The following is a 15,049-nucleotide window of genomic DNA, read 5'->3' as shown; positions in this document are numbered from 1 at the left end:
CATTTCAATGTACAATGTAATTGGCTGAATCTCAAAAAATTTTCTAAAAAGAAACCTGCTACAAAATCAATCTGGGATGTTTTCTTTTTGTACATCTGTTGGGCAAATAATCAATTAACTTTCCAGTACACTGCCAATAGTTCTGGATCTTCATTCAGACCACACATCCACACCCTTTACTCTCCCACTTAAACATACAATTTCCCCAGACCTGTTCCATTTGTTTTTTCTTCTGAGACCAATTTACCCATTTATCTGTCTCTCAGAATGAAATACCCATCTTGTATAAATCTCTAAATAACTTATTTATGACTTGTTAATTCTCTCTGCAAAATAGGCAGGAGGAAAAGTGTATAATTCTAAAATTACATAAGAACTGTGTTGCAATTGATAAAGTCGACTGTAAATCAAGCTTTGAACAAGACACTGAAGACATTTTTAAAAATAATACTTGTGTAAAATAGTACAAAAATTCCTTTATACTCCTCCAGTGGGAGATTTTCTCCTTTGAAATTCTCTAGCAATTTATCACAACATTTCTTGTAAACTTTATGATCTTTTGCCATGCTTTTTTTGTTTTTGTTTTTCTTCCGGTACCAGGAATCAAACTCATCACCTTGCGCTCATCAGACAGGTGCTTTGCCACTGAGCTAAATCCCCAGCCCTCTTTTGCCATGCTTTACTGTGGTTTGTATCACTTACAAAGTTATCTGTGAACTTTACAGAGACTTGCAGATAGTCGAGAGATTCATGCATTGTATACATCAAAGTATGTTTCTATGAATTTCAGGCATTAATTCAGGAACAAACATGAAGTCAAAAGTCTAAAATATCAATAGTGAAATTCCATAATGTTTTGACATATTTATTTATTTATCAGTTTGTTCATTCATATATTTTGAGTACATACCATATATGTCCAGCAATGAAATAAGCAACAGTAGCAGAGAGGTGAATAAAAATAAGGTACAGGCTAAATATAGTGGTGTCCACCTGTAGTCCCAGAACTTAGGAGGCTGAGGCAGGAGGATGACTTCAGCCCAGTTCCAATCCAGGTTAGGAGTGGTGAGACCATGTCTAAGAAAAGATAGGGAAAAAAATGAATATTCTGTTTAGTATCAAATAAGAAAAATTAATATCTGAATAAACGAATTCATGTTCATAATATTGCCAAAATTATGTAAAGGACTAATTGATTATAAAGCAAAGATTGCTTCATTTGTATAGAAAGCAAGTTCCCATATTCCTTAAACCCACTTTTTCTATTTTTTCATTTCTGCACTTTAAATTGGAATCTTCTAATCATGTCTATTAGTTCAGTTGCTTGGCTTTGCATTGCATTTATTCTTTTGTTAATTACAAAATAGAATTCATCTTCATTTCAGATGATGTGCCTTTTAAGTCTAGAATTTTCATGTATTTCTTGAGCTTGCAGTTTTTTTTATCTATTAAATTCTTTATGTTCCTACATTCATTCTTATTTTGGGTTCCTTGCTATCTATTAGACATGTTTGCATCATTTTTCATCTGTTTTTGTTACTTGTTTTAACCTTCGTTTTCATTTATGTGCTTCCATGTCGTGTTATATAGCGGGATTCTTCACTCTCGGTTAATGTGCTATATTCCTGCACGTAGAGTGCCCACTTCTGTCTGCTAGGCTACCAGAGCAGAGAAAAACTGTAGCCGTCAGCTCAGGAATAAGCAAAGTCAAGGGTTTCCCGCAGTTGTGCAAGGTTCAGGCTACGACTAATTTCATCCTCCTCGCCCTTAACAGCAGCTGTTGCCCAGCATGGTCTCCAGGGTCCACCCTATGACAGCTCCTACCCTTTGATTATCCTTTCTCAATGATGTTGACCCCATTCTGTATACCCTAAGATATTTGCCTCGAGGTTTGTATGTGGGTTTGCTTTTTAATCTCTGTACCTCATAGCCGAGATGTCAGTAAATGTCCTGAAGGTTGAACCCAAGTAATAGAAGCCACAGACCTTCAAATACTTCTGTTTCCTGTTTTTTTTTTTATTTAGGTATCTCTTCCAATACCCCATCCAACGGTTAAAGTTGAATCAGCCACTAGAAGTTAGTGAATTCCCCCAAATGGGGAGGATGGTTAAAGACCCTTCTCTGAGATTTTTGCCGTGCCAGTGAATTGTCCCTTAAATTTTCACATATTCAACACTTAACCACTGCATTTGTATAAAAATGTCCTCTGATTTATTCATGTTGTTTTCAGGTATTCTTGGTGAGAATTACAGTCCGCTACTATCCAATCTATCCTACTCTGTAACAAAATTATAAATTGAAAATATCCGCTTCAAATGAATTACTTTATTTTTCTTTCACAAAAAGATAAATTACATGGTGAGAAATATGCTAAGAAGATCACTTTGAGTTTACCTATCAACATAAGAAAATGGCAACAAAACTGAAAAACTGTGTATTAAGTTCTTAATGCCCAATTGTGTTATTCTGCCCAACTGAAGTAGCAATAAGGAAAACATCAATTCATAGCCATTAATAATGCAAAGGTTCACAAATTATAGCTCTGAAAGCCTGTTTATACAAAGCTAAGTATATTAATATAATTTTATTTTTATAGAATTCAGGAACTTTGAGTTAATCTAAAAATCTATCTTCAGAATCATGTGGAAAGCACATTTGAATTTATATGGAAAAAGTTATTGAAAATAGTTTCAAATATCTGTACAAGTTTGAAGTAAAACAAAAATGCAAAATTTCCACAAAATAGATCCAGATTCTTAAATATTTCAAATAAATTAAACAACAAATCTTTTCAAATGAATTAATTTAATTTTATACACTACTCTATGTTACAAAATATAGACTCTTACAGAATGTGATTTAGAAATAATTTTCTTACTCTGGTCATAATTTTCTAAAAACTCTTATTATTTTTAAATAACTGAGCAAATTGATTATTCATATAGTTTTTTGTTGTTTACTTAAATGATGAATAAATAGTAGCCATGAGTTTGAGAGTTCTGCGAGTTTGCCTGATTTTCTCCATCTTTTTTTAAAAATGTAAGTTTTGGTTCTGAGTTCTTTTTGGACAAAAACACTGGAAAAAAAAAAAAAGTTGTGTTGCTTTCATCTAAAACAGAACCTGTGAATGTCTGACTTAGGAAACATGTACCTACAGACAAGGAAAGAGACATTCTTTGACTTTATAATGAAAAACGTTTTTCTTGCACTGTCATTCTTCTAGCTAATCAAACCTAAGTTTTCTCTTTTTTAAAATGAGATAAAAAAGTATAAAGAATTTTAACATATAGCTGTTAAATAGTTAAAATTCATATTATCACTTTGGTCATTAATGTTATTCATGTTACACAAATTGGACAATGTGGTGAATCAAAACCTTACTGAAAGTATGTAAAATTAAGACTGCAATAAATAATATCAAAGGAGGTAAGAGAAAATACACGGAATAAATTAGGCTAGTTATAGAAATTTATATAGGACCTCCAAATGATATAGGGCAACATAACTCCCAACCTGCTAATGACTGATAAGGCACATTCGTGGTTCCCGAAACTGAAGAATGCATTCTTTTATTATTTTTTCATACAGGAATCGAACTCACAACCTCACACTTGCGAGGAAAGAATACACTCTGAGGAACAACAGAGGTAAGAGTGAAAAATTGTACTGAGAGAGACACAGATCCCGCCTGACAGAGACAGGAGGGGACTCATGGGTTGGCAATGATCCCACTTCTCAAAGCAAGTTTTATAGAGCAAAATCATGAGGTGTGTACAGGTAGGACAAAGCTACCATCAACCAATAAGATTACAAGTGTAGCTGCTTAGGTAATATTAACCAGTGGGAAGCAAGCCACATAGCATGTGTACATGGAAAGAACAAGGACCTTTTTTGAAAGACATGAGTCTGCAGGTCGTGGTGACCCACTTGGGTGACTGATGCCTACTTAGAATACCAATCATTATTGTTTATTCCTTAGGGATATGTAGGTGTGGTCATTCCATTTTTATCTTGAGGTCTGACCTCTAAGGAATGCACCTCCAGCCACAGTTGTGCTGTGTTCTTGCCTTCTGCACTGACTCCCTGGAGGACCCAGCCCTGTCTGACAGCCGAGAATATTTCTACCTAACTTAGCTGTCCATAATCAAATCACAAGGGTTTATTTTATCCACATTTGCTGGGCTTCCACAGTTTGCCTTGTATCTTTGGAAGGAGCACCATTTTCACACATTTATAGTAGTAACCAACACAGAAAACAAAACTATAAAGAGATATGGGTGCTAGTGGAATATCTGATAATATCAATAAATATAATTTATAGAGCATGATCAGCTATTGTAACACTGAATCCAGCACAACAATTATCCCAGGCTTACGATGAAGAAATAACTTACTAACTTATAAACTGCTCCAGATGTGCAGCTGGAGTTTAGCACAAGCATTCATTCTTGCTATGCTATTAATTACTCAATATCTTACATTCTTAGTAGAACTCACTTCCCTGGCCCACTGACTTTTGTATGTGTGTCTCACTATTCATGAGTCTCAAAATTGTAAAAGGAAATGATAAATTTAATCGGCTTTCAAAGGATCACTATTTTCTACCATCTAATTTACTTAGGAAATCACTCAGGTTGATAAGAGCTATTTGGATAAAAAAAAATATAGTGACCTTGCAAGAGAAAAAGTTTGGGTGATTTCTTGCTTTTAATGTTTCATGGTTTAATGTCTCTCTATGTAGGTCCTTGGAGTACCACAGGAAAACATGACATATGACAATCTTGATTGATTCCCATGGTCATATAATAACTGAAACTGCAGGACATTCTTGATCAAGCCAAATCTAAATTTTATTCAGCACTAAAAACTCTTCAAAATTAAAAAAACTACCTAATAGCACAATCATAGTACTTATGTTAAAATGGTAAGGAAAATTTTGAAAACTATAAATATGCTTTTTATTACTATTCTTGGAAATATTTGAAGCATTTAGTAACTCCTTATAGGAAAACTTATGAATATAGAATAGAAAATTTGGGAATGTCATACTCAGAACATAAAGCCAGATAGAAAGTACAATGCACTGAGAAACAAGATAACATTGAGAAATGATGTTTAGAGTTTGTCCATTTTATTAATATTTTGGAGTAGATATGTATGATAATATGTTGACTTACTACTGTACAATTAACAGTTGCCTTACTGAGGCATATAAAGTGATATGTTACCAATACATTTAGCAATTTTCATTAGCTGTTATGCCAGGTCACTATAAACTGATTTACTAAGGTAAGTATTCTTAACAATTTACAGCAGAACTTCTCTTCAAAATAGATGAGACAAAAATGTGAAATTTTAAGATTCTGTAAGAAGTATGTCACTTAATTAGCAACTCAATTCTTTCACAGAACATAGGATCCATTCTTCAATCATACCTATGATTTGACCTTCAGATTATGCTCAGCAATAGAAAAATGTGGTGAGGGCAACAATTTGTTATCAGAAAAGACATCCAAAATGATGTGTTCTGAAAGCAGAGCTTTCTTACTTTATTTGTGCAGTGGCACTGAAGTGAATCTCATTTTCCTTTAACACTAGCCATAAAACATTTTTCTCAAAAACATCTTTATATACTAAAATTCAAGAATATATCCATGCCAGCACCACTTTTACAAGAAACTGATTTTCTCTCAGACAGGTAAATCTAAAGAAAATTATGGACTTGAGATTTTTATGCTACCATTAGTAACAAAAGCTAAATTGATTTGACACTTTTTGTTGTTAGTTCTTGAGAACACTGAACTCTTTCCTCATTTTTGCGTATATTCTGAGAGAAAAAGTATGAGCAGGACAGTGTGTGAGTCACAGTTCACAAGCCTGTGTTACTGCCTTTGTACCGGAAATAACCAGGTACTGGATTATATATGCACGACAACAATGTCTAAGTTTTAGTAACCCTCATCTGGCAAACAAGGGCCTGAGTGTCAAAAGGACTAAAGTCATGGTTTAGGCTCTGTTGCACCCTCTGTGACACGTGGTAAATCAGTAATAGAGTTGAGATCAGATAACGCCTGGGTAATCCTTTATGTCCCCTGGTGAGTTTTCCTCTTGTGTGTTTCCTCTTGTGAACACACACCACAATTGCAAGTAAATGTTTCCTGTAACTGACCAGTGGTGTCTGATGAATGAAATAGTTTTTTAAACATAAAAGAATGAAAACATATTAACAAACACATATGCATTTACAAAATAACACAAAAACAATACAGGCAATACAGAATTTCAGACAAGGTGATAGGAAATTAACAGTGGTTGTTGTATTACATATTGGTATCTTCAAATTGGTTACTCAGATAAACAAATAGAGACATGTAAGATTGATCAAACAATTAAACATTAACTGTTCCTTTCAATAAAGCAGTAAAAGTCAGCCGTACAGCTATATTGGCTATCATGTATACATACATATACCTGTTTTCCCCTTCTTTCTTTTCTCTTTTCCCTCCTCCTAGTTGTTCTTTCCTTTTGAGAAGTTTCCTTTTGTTTTACACTATCTATTGTACCTCCTAGATTTTATTCACTCTTTCAGGTTCTTACACTAGTGAGACAATACGGTGTTTACACATGTGGGTCTGATTTATTTCACTTATGAGTACGGTGAATGAAATGTGTAAGAAAACAATTATATGTTGTGTTACTGATTTCAGGAATCATATTTAACACAGTTTGTGGCATGTGATGAATTCATTAAAAAGTTATTATTTGTTGTTCCTGTATATGTCTTTTTTGTTCTTCTATATATTGAGTACGGTTTGGAAAATACAGTACTAGAAATAACGGATGGTATGTAAGAAATTATTCAAAATTATTTCTTTAGTGTCTCCTTTATGCTGCAAATTATGTTCTGAAGGTAATGAAAAAGTCCTCATTATATATTTCATCTATTCAATCCAGAAACCATTATCGCTTTTCCTGGAATTATCTCCTCAATGGGACAAGGATGAGCCTGTAAGAGGTGACATTTTTACCCCATGATTTCATCTCTACTTGTCCTACAAGAGAGTGGGCGACTGACCCTACTATTTCAGCAACATCTCACTTAACATAAGTTCCTTTCTCTGTAGAAAATTGGATAAATCTTTGAGCCATGACTCAGATATTTACTGGCTCTGCCAAAAAAACTCTGAATCCTAAACATAAAGGAAGTCAGAGGGAGCCTTGATGGTAAAGAAATTATTGAAAGAAGAGAGGGGTGTAGTAACTGCTAAAGCCTTTCAATTTTTACTTCCCACTCTCCGTAAAGACCAACTGCATGCCTACTGTTGAGTTCTGTGACACTCATAGTACACTTAAAGTCTTGCAGTAAAGTATCTTTCAGTTAGTTTGGTTTAGAATGTGTCATTTCTAATCAAAAGAGATTTGAGCAGTTAATTAACCTTTGAAAGGAGAAATCCAGTATAGGTAAGTGAATATTGTAATCCTTTTTATCCAGTATCTCAGGTTTTTTAAAAAAAAATCCACACTCTCCTCTACTATTACTACTCTTGTCAGTCTGTGTCTTTGAAACAGTAGTTGGTACTTTTGCCTGCATAATTCTCTGTGGAAATATTAGTCATAAACATCCTTTGCATTATTATGAAACAGGCAAGATGATATGGTATTTTCTGAAAATTCCAAGTTTCTGATAAACTCATTACACTTTTACTTTTATTTTTTGAAAAAATTTAGAGCCAGTTGAGAATCGAGTGGGCATATAGAATGCATTTGAATCAACTTATTCTAACAAACAAAGATATTGAGGAATGGAAGGGTCAGTAATTTCATCCAATTCAATATACCTTGGACATCATTGCAGTCATCATTTAATTCTCATGAGTTATGAATATATTAAAATATTTGCTAATTATTACACTAGGACAAATTTATGCTCTAAATTAATCTATTTATAAATCCATTGAGACTAGTAATTTCTACAAGATTGTTGATACTTCAGGAAAAGTTTTGAATTTTTAAACTTTGTTGTATACTTGATTTGGTAAATTCTTGAATTGCTGTTCTGTCTACTAAGAGCCAACATAGAGGTTCAGAATGAAAACAAACATGAAAGAGGTCAAGCTTTTCACTATTTTAAATGTATGATTGGATATTTTTTACAAAGAAAGCTTGTCTCATGTGTCCAGTGGGACCTGTAGGAGCTATGTTTGTGTTTACATCCATTTGCTGCTACAGGTGATAGATGTGAGGAGGAATTGCCCTGAGGTGAGAATAAATGATTTCTAACATCACTTCCAAACATAAAAGTGCTTATGTTATACAAAACATAAAGCTCTCTTTCCACAGATTCCAGGTTATTCTTACTTGTCAATTTGCCTAGATTAAGGGATTTCTGAAGTGGTGATTGGATGGTCAGGACCTGGTCTGTGGGTTAGCATATTGATGAGTTCATAGCTGCATGGACAGCGAGGAAATGCCATCTCAGTGGAAGAAGAGGGTCATAGTGTGCTGCCCATGGGGATTCAGTCTAATCCCAGGCCCCTTCCCTTAGGCTCTTTTCCTGCTGTCTGATTCCCAGGCATCAGGATTCGAGCAGCTTTCCCCCACTGTGCCCTTCCTCCATGATGTCTGCATTGTAGCCACTCAACCACAGACTGAAACCTCTGATACCATAAGCCCAATTAAACCTCCTCCTTTAAGTTTCTAGTGTCAGATGCTTTTCCCCCAGTAATGAGAAAGAGGGCTAATACAATAATCAAAAGCAATGTTTTGCTCATCCCCTTAAAACAGTGCAATACTACTACTTCATTTACCATTCTATTTTTTTAAAATACCAGTAACTGTATTTCACAAAAGCAACCTTAAGTTAGACCAAAGGGCTTTAAATGACTGATGATCGACTCATCAATTTCAGCTGTGTCTCCATTGTACTGGTATCCATTTGCTTCATAGATTTTGTATTCATTGTTAATAAAATAATGCACTACCAATTAAGCATTGATGCTTGGCAGCATGCTTGAATACTGTTTATTTTACTAATTTCTCATAGCTGTCACACCTGTACTTTTAGCTAGTACTAGTCTCTCATTAACAGTATTCAAACTGGAGCAATTAGTGCTTTAAATTTAACAGTATACCCAAGAGAAAATGAGGTATATAATGTTACTTTGTGTTCTTATACTTAGGCTTTTCTTTAATTACTGAGTTCAGGCTATTCCTAATGGAATCTATGTAAAATGATCTTATTGCTTGACATTGCCCATGTGTAATTAGATATAGTCAGGTAGAAAATGATTATAGCTCATACTTTATTTTACATTGGACTATTATGATTATTTAATTACAGTCAAATAAATTCTAAACTTTAATATCCTAAAATCTCTATTTGAAATCATTAGCATAAAATAAAACTTTTCACTAGTAGGACTTTTTCAATTTCTTTGAAAATAAGAAAACAGTTCAAACATTTAATTACAAAGGGAACTCAGGTTGTTTTGAAAGTGTGCAACATTGATATACTAGAGCAATTTGACACAGGTAATATTTAGAAATTTAACTTTGCAGAGACTGGATAATACACAATGTCATTCAAAATGAAAGATGTCTAGCATAGACGTAGGCTACATGAGAATTTATAGGAAGAGATACTGACAGGAATAGTGTGGAAAAGACAAGCCTTTGAAACCTCTTTGTTAAATGTCCATAGAGCATTATGTTCCAGAAAACCAATATACATGTTCACAGGAATTCTGGGTATATATGAAGATTTAGCATATTCATGTCCTGAATCTTTCTGTTTATTCTTGTCTGTGTACAAAAGAAGCCTTGGGCCTGGCAAAAGAATCAGATTGTGTGGCATGTTTCTCATTTAGAGAACAAGGTCTATTGTCAAGAATCTCTTTTCTTGAAATTAATACACATCCTTGGAGCCAAATACCCTTCTTGACTTTCCTCAAAAAAGTCATATTCTTGAGGAACAAGTGGATATTGTTGATAATGGTCAACTTGAGCTTCTGACATTCGTTAAGTGTGGTATTTTACATTTTAAAATGTCTCTCATTTAAATGTTAGCTGGTTCATTATAATTATGACATTTGAATAAATAGAACATTTGCTTTCTATTTTAATTTCATTAATTCAATATTTTATCGTACTTAACTCATCTAATTTGCAACAAATTTAATAAAATCTCTTTTGCACAAGGAAACATGAACCATGTGAAAATACTTTGACTTTTAATTATAATAAATAACTGAATTTTAATGAACTTTATTATACAAACTTTTCCTCCTCACACTAACCAAGTTTATAAAAATACTTGATAATATAGCCTAGCAATATCAAATAAATAATTATGTTTTACTTAATTTTTTAAAAAGTCCTTGACTATACATATTCATAAGGTACAAGACTTTGTTATTTAAGAATATATTTTGACCTCAGGTATTTATTCATATTTTTATGAATAAAAAAACACCCTTTTTGAAAATCCCAGCAAAAATATCTAAAGCTAATTTATATTGAGAAAATAAATTTTTGTGTCTTCCTGTACATGAAAATTCTTTCTTATTAGTAATATTTCTCAACATTTGCACTATACAAATATATCAAATGATTTAGTCTGCAGAAATCCCCATTTATATATCTATAAAACCCTGATAGCTTGGTTGAGGTGGAGACCCATAAATGGAACTACGCATTCATGTGATATTTCAGGCTCTACCTTAAACCTTTGGTTCTGAATCATAAACCCTGGTTGAATCCTATGTAGGGTGGGGAGACAAAAATGAAAAAGAAAATAGCTAAAAAACAAACAAATAAACCAAAACTCCAGACCATAACTCTAGCCATGTGCAAATCAGCTCTAACATCAGGGCGTTTGTCTTCATATCCATAATTCTCATTTAAATTCAAGTGCATAAAATATAGTATCAATAGCTTTTCTAGCTTTATTATTATACAAAAAATATAATGAGGTCTTTGGAGGATGACATAAAACGCCTTCCAGGTACGTTATATTATGTGTCTCATGTGACACAATTACACTGTATACTGTGTAGATGGAACACTCATTTGAACTTGTGAAAAGCAAAGGAGATAAGAGAATAGAGCCCTGAAAGGAGGGTTACATGCTTTAGTTTAGGAAATCGTGTGCACTACATAACCCTCACTGAAAATATCTGGCCATTGTCGAGAATGTTTAACAATACAAATTTGAAATTTTTATTCAGTTCAATATAAAATAATAAATCAGAAAATTAAGCTTACATTCATTGACCACACATTATATGAGACTCTATTATGAATTTTTCTGCATTATATGTAGTTTCTTATTTAATAAACTCAATGGCTATTATAAATATGGATAACTATCATTGACCTCCTTTTACAGATCAAAATCCTCAGGGAAATTAAATGAGTAGTCCAAGAGCATACAGTTAGTATGACTGAGCATGCTGGTCCATCTACTCCGAAAGCCCATATGCATCATAACAATATCCTATACTCTGAAAAATCCTTTAAGGTAAAGAGTAAAAAATCATAACTACATAGAAGTTCAAGCTTACTAAAGTTTTAGTGGTTAAGCAACACAACTCTTCACTCTTGATGGTGGCTGAATTCAACTCTAAAACAGCCATCTCTACTACTTTCAAGGATGCTTTATCTTTGTGTAGCTTTTCTGTGACCTTGAATATTGTTGAATATTACTGGGTGCCCAATATTCCTCCAAGCCCCACACAGTCTTTAACAAGAGCATGGACATGGTCTCCATCCCCTTAGAATTGACATTCCAGCAAAGATAAAGTTGTGTAATAGTCGCTGGGAGCATTTTTAGATTTTGATGGCCACATGTCTCTTTAAGAACACCTATGATGAAACAAGTATGACAAAAAGAAGCTAGTCTCATAAAGATAAGGAAAAAAGACCACTTTACAGTCCCTTAAAAATGTCAAAAGACAGGTAGTAAATCGGCATATTTTAGGAGCAAAGGAGATTTATATCCTTTCCTGGTTTTTAGGACAGCAAGTTTATTAAAAAACAAGATACCTGTGTATCTGGAACAAAGTGATGAGAGAAGGTGTGTAAATAATGGAGAGAAACATATTTGACCTTATAGAAAAAAATTTAAAATATGCACTTTCATTCTAAGATGTGGTATTCTCATAAAAAGCTATCTGTTGTGAAGGATATATTATGCTATACTAGAGTAAGGAGACCAGTTGGACATAGTGAGACATTCGGTGTCTTGGACTAGGGCTTTACCAATGCAGATACAGAAAAGTACGGTAGGGTTTGAGAGACAGCTCTGCCTAATCCACAGTCTTGTAGATTTGTTTGAAGATTTAAATAGACTTGGCCATGGATGAGATATAGGGAGGGAAGGGTGAAAAGCAATCAAGAAATAAGGGAATAAAGTATTATACTTTGGAGAGTAAATTAAATATTTATTTTAGACTTAGATGGTGAAATGACTCTTTTTTCACATAGTATCCAAATGGTTTTAGTTCTACCTTTTAGTGTCATGGGCAAAAAAAAAATTGGAGTTCCTCTCATGGCAGTTTTTCAAATAATACCACATTTATCTCTCAGTTTTCTTGATTACATCACTCCATCCTGGTATGCCAAAGCCCTGACTTCAATTCCTGGTACAAAAGAAAAAATTACACTACTCCATGTAGTATTTTCTACATATGTTGTTTTCTTCTAAATGGTACAGAAATTGGATAAAATTGGACATAAGAACAAATTTGGAGATATTTTAAAAAAACATTATTGATATTGCTTAAAGTGCACTACATTTGTGGCTTCCTGATTGACATGACAAATCAGTATATCTTACCACACATAATGTATCTTCTCCAATTGCTTGTCCAGCTCAACTTTAAGGACTTACTGGGGAATATACATCGGTAGAGAAGGAGACAGGGGTGTAAACAAAAGAGACATCTCTGTGTGTGGAAGGGAGGGCACCATTCTCAGGGCTTGAAAGAGACAAACCTTTACCAGTCTAGCTCCAAGGGGGAAAGAAGATATCACATATTAGGAAAATCTATTTTTCTAGTATAGGATAAAGTAGGCCAATATATGGAGTTGCTATAAAACAAGATTGGGGTCAGAGAGCAAACAGTATCCTGCTTGGAATTTCATCCTCCACTATAAGCTTGAAATTACTTTAAGTTTTAGTTAAGAAATTACAAATGTTTACCTTAATTCAGGAAAAATCAGTGTCCTTCATGAGTGTTTTAACATAGAAATATCCTTACTAATCACTTCGCATTCTGCCCAGAAAAAGAATATTTTGAAGGGAAATAATTTCTGTCTTGGAAATTTGTGAAATATTCTTGGTTGGACAGAAATGAAATTTTTACATGTAAATAGCAGAAACAAGAGAGGTTGTAGAAGCTACAAGAAATTTCAATTATTTTATAGTAAAAAGAGGTATCTAATAATTATAGCTACCAATCAGTTGGATGAGCATATGACTGGAAACTTCATCTCCACAGATGAAAAATCAAGTTAGCAGCCACTTTGGCAAAAGGGACACGTGGGAAATCAATATGTGAATTGACATTTGGGCTACAGAAATTTTACAGTTACTTTAATGTGAAAATGTAGCATTTTAGATAATAAACAGTCTGTAAACTAAATTCATAAGCCTCAACTGACCATAGGGGTTAGTGTTGCAAAGACATTTGTTGCTATTATACCCATATTTGAAAATTACATGCAACAAAACTCCTGCATCAGCCTCTTGAGTGCTGGGATTACAGGCATGCACCACCACACCTGGCTTAAGAGTGATAATTACCTGTAGAATTATAAATGACATAAATGTAGAGGTACAATATTCATATAGGGATCGATGATCCACCATAATAAGAGAATAAAAAGGAAAAAGTCATACTATAGAAAGCAAAACTTATTTCACAAAATCCAACACTTACTACTGATAAACTCTCTCATGATTGTAGAAAGATATGGGAAACTTCCTAAATTTGATAATGAGTATCTACAAGGAAAATCTCCAACCAACTTTCTGTTTAATAAGGAAAATACAAATGCTGTGTGCCTAAATCAAGAGCAATACAAGTTCTCTTTTTTTATACTTTATATTCAGCCAGTTTATTGAAATTCTAGCCAAGTTCAATTGTCAAGAGGGCAAGATAAAAAACAAAACATTGAAAGAGATAGAAAATATGAACAAGAAAAGATGTGCAATATCATCTAGCAATTATGACAATAAAATTAAAACTATGAAGATATATCATTACACACCAAGCAAAAAGACTTTAAAAATTATACTAGCATGTGCTGGTGAAATAATAAGGAAACTAGAAAATTTATGCATCATTGGTGAGAATATCAAATGATAAATTACAGATTGTCACTACGGAAAACTTTTTAAGAAAAACAAAGCACATAACTACCATACAACCACACATTGTTTACAATTGAAAATTTTTTCCAGATTAATTATATAGACAAAACTTGAACATAAATATGTACAGTAGCTTCATTTGTAATAACCAAGAAATAGAAATAACCTATCTTTTATATTTTAAAGGGAATAAAAAAAGAATAATAGCAAAATACCAGCAACATAGACAAAAACAAGACAAAGCAAAAACAATAAAAATAACAGTGTTTCAGAAAAAAAATGATAGGAATTAACAGTGGTTATTATATTACGTATTGTTATTTTCAACAAAGTTGCTCAGATTACCAGATGTAAGAATGCAAGATTGATCAAAGCACTAAAGAGAATTCCTACCATCTTCTCTAGTGAAACTCTGTATCGTTTCCAACTATCTTTTAATATATAAATCGTTAAAGAAACTTGAAATTCACATCAAGGAAGACTAGTCACCAGTAATAACAGCTGAACTACAGATAAGGAAACAACCTAGATACACTTTTAGAAAATTAAACTGAATAGGAAAAAATGCAAACCCTACTTATCTATAATTCTTCAGTTTCTCCAAATGACAAAATTATAGAACAGAACAAGTTAGCAATTCCTGAGATTAATGTGTAGGTTTAGAGGAGGAGTAGG

The sequence above is a fragment of the Chinchilla lanigera genome, unplaced genomic scaffold (assembly GCF_000276665.1).
Source record: "Chinchilla lanigera isolate Chin_1 unplaced genomic scaffold, ChiLan1.0 scaffold00075, whole genome shotgun sequence".
Lineage (NCBI taxonomy): Eukaryota > Metazoa > Chordata > Mammalia > Rodentia > Chinchillidae > Chinchilla > Chinchilla lanigera.
Note: the sequence above shows the minus strand (reverse complement) of the source record.